The 8,592-nt window shown below is 41.9% G+C and overlaps 1 long non-coding RNA gene across 1 annotated transcript; it reads right to left on the reverse strand.

Moving 5' to 3' along the window:
* Window positions 1-1,248: 1,248 nt before the first annotated feature.
* LOC310745204 lies at window positions 1,249-4,319 on the reverse strand. The gene is made up of 3 exons (XR_014540021.1): window positions 4,258-4,319; window positions 3,998-4,069; window positions 1,249-1,281 (listed from the first exon to the last, which is right to left on the reverse strand). It is a non-coding gene; the product is annotated as an uncharacterized lncRNA (long non-coding RNA).
* Between the last annotated feature and the right edge of the window lie 4,273 nt (window positions 4,320-8,592).

Here is an 8,592-nt window from a genome sequence, read left to right on the forward strand (position 1 = left end):
ATGTGTGATACACAAATACTGTGCACAGGTGTTTTATTTTTAAGAAAAATACAGTTGTGCATGCTTGACTATAAACAGTACTGAGAAATATATAAACTCACATTCACTCTTGCTTATATTATACTTACGTCAAAATTTGGTATAAGACAGACTCCAAATAAATCTCTAAATAGAAGCGTAATAATAAGAAAACTTGGTGTAATTTTAGCAAATCTTTCATTTGGGGTTAGGAATGGGGGAGAAATTTGATTTGGTTCACATCTAAAGACAAATCTGTCCAATGTGCATTTTCCCAAACAATATGAGAACTAGAAACACAGACATCCTTCGAAATTCATATTTATCTGAGTTTAGCAATGCAGTTTTCCAACCAAACAGTACATGCTAATATGCATATATTAGCGGAAAGTGTGCATAAAAATGAATATGGTAGTGAAATTGCCCTATATGAGGGGAAAGCTGCTGAACTGCAACCCATCATCCCTGGCTGTTGGCTATCCTTGCTGGAGCTTACGGGAGGTATATTTCAGCAACATCTGGAGGGCCAAAGGTTCCCCACATCTGGGCAACAGTGATTGTGACTATGGAATCAAGAACGGCTGTTGTTCTGCTTGAATTTTTTAGCGATGGGCAGCCCTGAAAGAGTTGGAAAAAATGAGACAAGACAAAGTAATGGTAGTTAAATAATTTAGGCAGCTTCTTTGCATTGCTTGTGCCTGGTTTCTGGAAGAAAGGAAGAGCTAAGAAGAAAAACAGCTATGGATCTGGCATGGGCCTCATTTCATGCAGAAAACAGATACACGCTTTTGAAGCATGTGGAGTAAGGATTGGCACATTGTCTTTTCCTGATGTGGGGAAATACCAGACTGCGGATGTCAAACTAGAGTTATTTCTGGGAACTGCAAGTTTGATTTTCTGGAAACACAGAAATTGGTTCCTGGGGAAACAATATTGTGTTTTTTGTGTTTTTTTTAAAAAACTCTCTCTTCAGATGCGGAGCACGGCCAACAAATATGTCCTCCTCTTGGTACTTTTCTCCCTGAGATAATACAGTACTTGCTCTCTGTTTCCCACAATAGCACGGAAAACATTGCTTGGTTCCAAAAACACCAAGGGTTGAACCTACTCTTGTGGATGAGCAGGGATCTCTGTCTTGAGGGCTGTCATGATGGTGCCTTTAATCAATGCTAAATTAACTTTATTCCGGAAGGAAGATCTTATCAACTGGCATCATCTTTGGAGCTCTGCCCTTGTTTTAGTTTGAGGATTAAGCTGTCACTCCTTTCACTTGTATCGCAAGCGGAAAAACAACATGAAAAGTAAATATTCTGTACTCCAAGGAGTCCTGAGAACTTACAAGAGTTCAGTGAGCTTCTCTTCTTAGAAAATGGCTGAAGCAAAATATAACTTCCATGCCATTAGGCAGGGAGGTGGCTTGGTATGCCCCCTGCGCAGCGTGGCCCCTAGGGGGGCAGGGGTAGCTGGTCCCCCCCAAAAAAAAAATTCAAGGAGAGGGACTGGCCCCCTCAATATTCTGTGGTAATCATGGGCATGCCACACATGCACACCGCATATCGTGTGTGCAACATGTCAGCATGACATGCACAAGTGATGTCAGCATGTCACACAGTGTTGGAGGCAGTGGCGTAGCGTGGGGGGTGCAGGGGGGGCCGGCCGCACCGGGCGCAACATCTGGGGTTAGGGCAAATCCATGGGTTAGGGGGCGCAAATCCATGGGTTGGGGGCGCAAATCCACGGGTTAGGGGGCGCAAATTACTTGCCTTGCCCCGGGTGCTGACAACCCACGCTACGCCACTGGTTGGAGGAGGAGGAGGAGGAGGAGTTTGGATTTGATATCCCGCTTTATCACTACCCGAAGGAGTCTCAAAGCGGCTAACATTCTCCTTTCCCTTCCTCCCCCACAACAAACACTCTGTTGAGGTGAGTGGGGCTGAGAGACTTCAGAGAAGTGTGACTAGCCCAAGGTCACCCAGCAGCTGCATGTGGAGGAGCGGAGACGCGAACCCGGTTTCCCAGATTATGAATCTACCGCTCTTAACCACTACAGCACACTGGCTCTCCCAGTTGGAACACTGCTGGGGAGACAGGGGCATTTGGCAGGCCCCAGCTGGCTCCAGCCCACTGGCCAGCAGCCGGGCAAACTCCGGCCTCCCTTGGAACAGCAGCAATCAGTGACTCATCGCTTCAGAAGCCTTCAGAAACTTGAGCATGCTCTATCAGCAGAGTGAATAACTTTCCACAACGGAAGTGGTGGCCAGAGACATGTGTAAGCATCATTTACAGGCATTTATTCAGCATAGCTCAGGAACAAAGGAAAAACATGTCTGCTTCCCTTCATGTCCAAGCACACAGCAGCATAGCAAAAGCAATATACAAAACGGAAGTTCCCAGCAGACTGTGCTGGAAGTAAACAGGCATGTGACACACAACAGTCATGCCTGTTCCTTTTAAGGTGGAACAGAACTATATCCTAACAGCGCACACGCCGCAAGCAAGTTGCACAGCTTGTGCGTGGCGCACAGTGCTGGCCCCCTCAGCTGCAGGGGCAAGGCGGCATGCCTCCTTCCTCTTCAGCTATACTGCAGGCCTTGCCTCATGGGAGCCAATCAGTAGCTGGGTTGGCTTAAAGAGGTATATTCCTGGATTATAAATCCAGGTACGGACCGCAGCCACAACTTTTGCATTGCTGCCGTTGGCTTTCCCACTCACCCACCATTGGTTAATAGCTTATGTTGCTCTGGACCGGCCATAATATATACAAACATCTCATATATTCCTATTACAAAGAAAGAAAGAAAGAAAGAAAGAAAGAAAGAAAGAAAGAAAGAAAGAAATTTCACTGCCATTCCCTTCAAGGGAACTCTACATGGTAGGGCAGATTCTCTGCCATGCTATGATGACTGACGTTAAATAAGTTGGAGTTCTTGTTATTAAATATACCAAGACAAAAGCACATCAAGAACTCAGGCCAATGTAAGTTTCAATAGTGGGAGTGGTCCCTACTCGCAAATTAGTAGTCAGTTGTAACAAAAACTAATCCATTCAAAAGTATGTATTCTGACAACTCAAACAGAGATTACAAACTCAAACTCATAAAAATATGTATAACACAATAATTCGTTACAGAATTAGAGATAAGAGTTTATGAATAAGAGATAAGTTCATGTTAGTCCATAGTCAGATTCAACATGAAGGTCTTAGTTTCAATCATTGAGCAGAAGTCAGAAGTCAATTATGGATCAGAAACCAGGACAGGGCCCTGTTTCGATGTATTCACCTTCATCAGCTAATTTTTAAAGGGTCGTGTAAGTTTGAAGACTTACGAATAAATATATCCTGTTATCTTCTACGTTTCTCAGAGATAACAACTATGTGTGGGTAGATCAACGTGTATCTTGAGCTTTTCTGTGCGTTTTGTTTAGATTATTGCTTTAGGATGGGAGTTGGAGGAATGGCAAGATGAATTGTAGATGATCTCTGGAGGACTACGGCATAGTAAAGCTAATTTCAGAATGCTGAGGCAGGATTCTTGACTGCAGAGTAGTGTTAAAAAGGAAATTCCAGGGAAGGAAGATAATTTTATGAACAAGACCAAAATGAGCCTTCTTCTCATTTGTGCTCTTAGAAATCCTGAGTATTTCTGCTGGCTGTTTGTTGTCTCTACAATAAATGGGTGCAGGACCTCAGATCGATTCACTGTGTTTATACTAGCATTGAATCATAATTACAACACCTTTCAAAAGTTTTAAAAAACATTGCCTTCATTTGTGAATTATAGACTCTTAATTTGGTTTAACAAGCTCAACAAAGCCTACTAAGAAGCACTTACCTATGGTTTAGTGTTATATGAATGAGCTAGCATGGCTCTCTGACTCACATATTATAAATTTATGGAACAGTGGGTACTTTAGATTATGGTTGGTGATCAAGCCATCACCATCAGTCATGGTTTGAAACTGGATTCTTTGAAACTCACCATAGGACGTCACGACTCCCCACCATGACCAATCACTCTCGCAAGCTGGCATCTCCGGCCCTAACTTTCCCCCTACCAAAAAAGAAATTCACTGCACACCACTGCCAGAAAGCAAAGATTTTTTGCACATGAGCTCAGCTATGTTTGCCATTAGGCCCTTTAAAAAAGTTTCATTTGGGGCAGAAAGGCATTGGGCTTCAGGTGCCAGAATTTTTGAATGCCAAGTTTTGCACCCCTAACTGAGACTTCTTCATATTCACCTGCTGCATCCTGGCAGTTTTCTCAGTTGGGGCCAATGAGTCAGACTTTCTGCTTATATTTGATGACTTGCTTGAAGAAGAACAGACCCCTAATAAATTGCAGAGTCATTACCCTTTATGCATACTTGTTCTAATAGGTGTTGTGGATTCCTGCCTCCTAATAAGAAAAGGAAGTAGAAAAACGCATAAATTCTCCCTTGGGAGTCAGACAGCCTAAAGCCATATTTGACAGCTGTTGCTGTTACCAGGAGCACCAGGAGCAAAACAAAAAGATTGAAGAGGAGGGGAGGTATTAGAAGCAATTTTGGCATGATTTTCTTGGAAAGCAAATGTGTTTTGCATTGCACTACCCTATGAAAAAGCAGCACTCCTACAGTGCAAGAAGGCATGAAAAGATTAAACAAATGCTGGCAGTGACGGGCTGAAAATAAAGTTATCCAAAGTTTGCATTTCTGAGTAATCCAAGTTCTGTTTAGTTTGAGTTTAAAAAGAACTAGTTTACTTTAATCTTAGGCGTTAATGACTTGGTATTGCAGATAATCTGCTGTCACTGTAACTATTTATTAAAATACACAGCATGCCTCTTAGAAAAAAAAATATTCATGGATATTTCCATATCTATAATCTTCATCCAGGGTAAATCTTGGTGGCTTTGCTGAACCTCTGCAGGTTTACAGAAAACTGAAGGTTTTCAAAATGATAAGGTGGAGGTTCCCTTCTAAATAGTATTTTCAAAAGTTGCTTTAGCATACTCTGCTTCGGAATGTAGAAGAAATAATTCAAAAGCGATGAGCACTAGTGGGCCAGAGATGACTTGGTAGTCCATGCTCTGAGAACTTCCATATTGGATTACTGCACTATGCTCTCTGGGGGGCTGCCCTTGAAGGTGACCCAGGAACTTCCGTTGGACCAAAATGCAACAGCTAAATTCCTGGCTGGGATCTCCTTGAGAACTTATATAACCCCTGTTCTGAAACATCTGCATCAGCTGCCAGTTTCTTTTCTGGACCCAACCCAAGGTGCTCCTGTTTGTTTTTAAAGCCCTGAAGAATTTAGGCCCCAAATATCTGAAAGACCACCGTCCTCCCTACCTACCCTCTAGGGTGCTAAGATCAGCAGAAGGCCCTCTGTGTAGTTCCACCTCCTGTTTACTGCCACACCATTTATTGGTGTTTCAGCATACTACTAAAACTTTTAAATTTGACTATGTTTATTTTCCACACCATTCTATGCTTTTGATTATCAAGCTGTGGTTTTTTGCCTTTTTTTAAGTTTGTTTCTGTTTAGTTTTTATGGTTTTATGCATGGCACATTGTTTTAACTAATGTTGTAAGACCCCTCAAGGGTCTCGCGAGGGTCTGAAAAGTGGGACTGACATATTTTAGGGGGGGAACCATATATACTGTAGCATGGCATTATGGTGCATAAACACCCCCCCTCACCCCCTGGATCTGGAGTGGTTTCTTCATGGAAGAAATTTACTGTGTGATTCCCTTAAATGTGCAATAACTGAATGTGCCAATAGACATTAAACACACATTTATTTATTTCAGTTTGTGGTCTTGTTAAGCCATGAAGAGATTCAGGACAGCTTGACAATACGCTGGCATGAAAAGGACTGTTATATCTTTGACGAGAGCACTTAAAAAGACAATGTGTCCTACAGTTTATAGAGTATCAACTTGACATAGTACAGTAATTTTAATTCACTGCTTCTCAATATATATATTTTTAGTAATCCCTTCTTCTATCCCCCTGCCCCTCAGCTAACCACCAACCATATTTGGTGAGGGAGCACACAAAGATTCTTCCACATGTGAATTTAGATCTACAGCTTGTAGCACTTATGGAGTTTGCATTGGCCACATTCACACATCACAGAAAGCCCTAAATCATTGTAAGCCACAAACCATACCTGCATGACTGAATTGCACTGGTATTGTTCCTCCCAGATAGCAGATAAAGGAAACAAAACACAATCTCCTTAGTGCTATGTCTGAGGTAGATATCGTGGTTTGTTAGACTCCACAAGCCACAATAGTTAGAGCAGGTTTGTTCTTGGTGTACAGACCATGGTTTGTTTACGTCTTGCCATGATGTGCAAATGTGCGCCACATAAGAGTGTCAGGATAATCAAATCTGCTCGTGGTTCCCAGTATAGCATGGGAAATCACAAACTAATCTCCCTTGCTTGTTTCACGGCACTGCAGGTTTCTTTCTGGCACTGATATCAGTGAAGAAGAAATGACGTCTTTTAATGAACAATGGCCTTTAGAAGTGGAAAAGAGTGCAGCGGTTTGTAGATGCCTTTTTAAAGCATTGCTTAAAATACGTTTCACTGTTGGTCTTTCAAATCACATACAAACAAGTACATTAATGGCTCTTCAAAATAATAAGCAGCGTGGCTTGTTCCTTGGGCCCAGTTTAATTTATCCCCCCAAGTCTCCACTTAATATGTGTCCCTTGGGCTGGGAGGAGGCCTTGATTTACAATTATGCCTTGACGGATTACCTGAAAGCGTAACCTTCAGGCAAACTGTGATTAACTTGACCAAAGACATCTGGGAGAACCATCTATGGCTGAAAATTATGACCTTGGTATTGGGGGTGGGAGAGGCTGAAACTAGACACCGTATAAATTGCGCTGCTGAAAACGCTCCAGCACAGAGGCCTCTGTGTGAGATTCCAGCAGACATTTTTGTTTGTTTGTTTGAGCAATAGCTCTGGCAGCAACACTTCCTATTAAGATACATGAGATGCATAGAAAAAAGAGGAAATGTCCTATGTTTCCTTCAAAGCCATATCTTTAGCAATGAGACTAACTTTTTACACACACACACACACACACACACACACACGTACAAGAAAAGCACCACAAACAATTAACGTCTTAATGAGTAGCAAATGCTCTAGAGATAGAATGGGGGTTTCACTTCGGCAGATTTATGGAGCTAAATATAAAAGTATGACTCTCAAAAGCCATGTGCTCCTAATTAGCTTGCCTTTTTTTTTACCCCTGGATACTGTAAAAGCACAACGTGCTGTCAGAGCCCATTTTCTGATCCTGTTATCAATGCAGAATAAAGGCCCATATGAAATGCAAACCAGATTTACAGGTGCTAAAACGGCTATTTTATCAGTGGGGAAACAAGCTACCTTTTGTTGTCTAGAACGGCATTTCATGCTTGAGGAAAGTGAGTAATTACAACATAGGGAGAAACACAACATGTTTGTCTGAATATTTCAAAAGGAAAGGCTTTGAAGGGGGGAGGAATTAATGAAATAAGGTCTTAATCAATCGCACTGACGGCTATAGCCTTTTAAATGTCCAGTGCGCTTTTTGAACTCTTTATCTCAGTCAACCCTGATGCTGTGAAACAGGTCCTGAAAATTCCCATTTTAGAAATGGGAGGCCTGAGGGTGAAAGTGAATGACTTAGCTACCGGTAAGTCCGTCCGTTGCTGAATAAGAATTTGCACCCCAGCCTCTCCCATCAAATCAAACATTTTGGTCACTCAACCACCCTGCCTTTTGTTGACTGGACACAGACCATACTTTCTCCCACCTGCAAGAATTAAAGGAACTCAGAGAGGGATTGCAGCTTGTGGTGTGTGGAGACACCAATTTCAACTCTGGTAAATAGGTTATGCATTCTTTCAGAATCCAGTTGGAACTGATTTATGCCGCCCAAGTACCCCGACACTCGTTTTCTAGACTGGAACCCCACTTCTCCCTCGAAGCACGTGTGTAACGGTAAGAACTGTGTAGCGAGGCCTATCCTGCAAGACAGCAACAAATCCCAAATAACTTCAGTGCCTCATCCTATAAAGAAAGGAACAACCACTTGTGCTATGTAACAAATTAAAGTTTTATTCCTGGTGTCAAAACACTGTATATAGTTATGAAACATTTTTCTAGAAGTCTCAGGAGGTTTCAAACTGTATGTGCTGCTCTGTGTTCAATGAATATCTAAAATGGAAATTGAAACTTTTCTCTGCAATTGTCACTTCTTTATGTAAGCTATGTTTCTTGGGAGGGTCAAGGCATACTCTGTATCCAGTCTTCAATGGATTATCAGCAGCAGCTGTGAAACCTTGAAACTCTATTGTTATATACAGTGGTACCTTGGGTTACAGACGCTTCAGTTTACAGACTCCACTAACCCAGGAATAGTAATAATAATTTTTATTTATACCCCGCCCTTCCTGGTTCAGAAAACCAGGCTCAGGGTGGTTAACAACAAATTTAAAACACTTAATTGATGCAACAAAAAACAGCATAAAATACAGTATAAAAAGTAAATAACAATAAATTCAGAATTCAAAAATCAATTTAG

The sequence above is a fragment of the Podarcis filfolensis genome (assembly GCF_964270895.1).
Source record: "Podarcis filfolensis genome assembly, chromosome: 11".
Lineage (NCBI taxonomy): Eukaryota > Metazoa > Chordata > Lepidosauria > Squamata > Lacertidae > Podarcis > Podarcis filfolensis.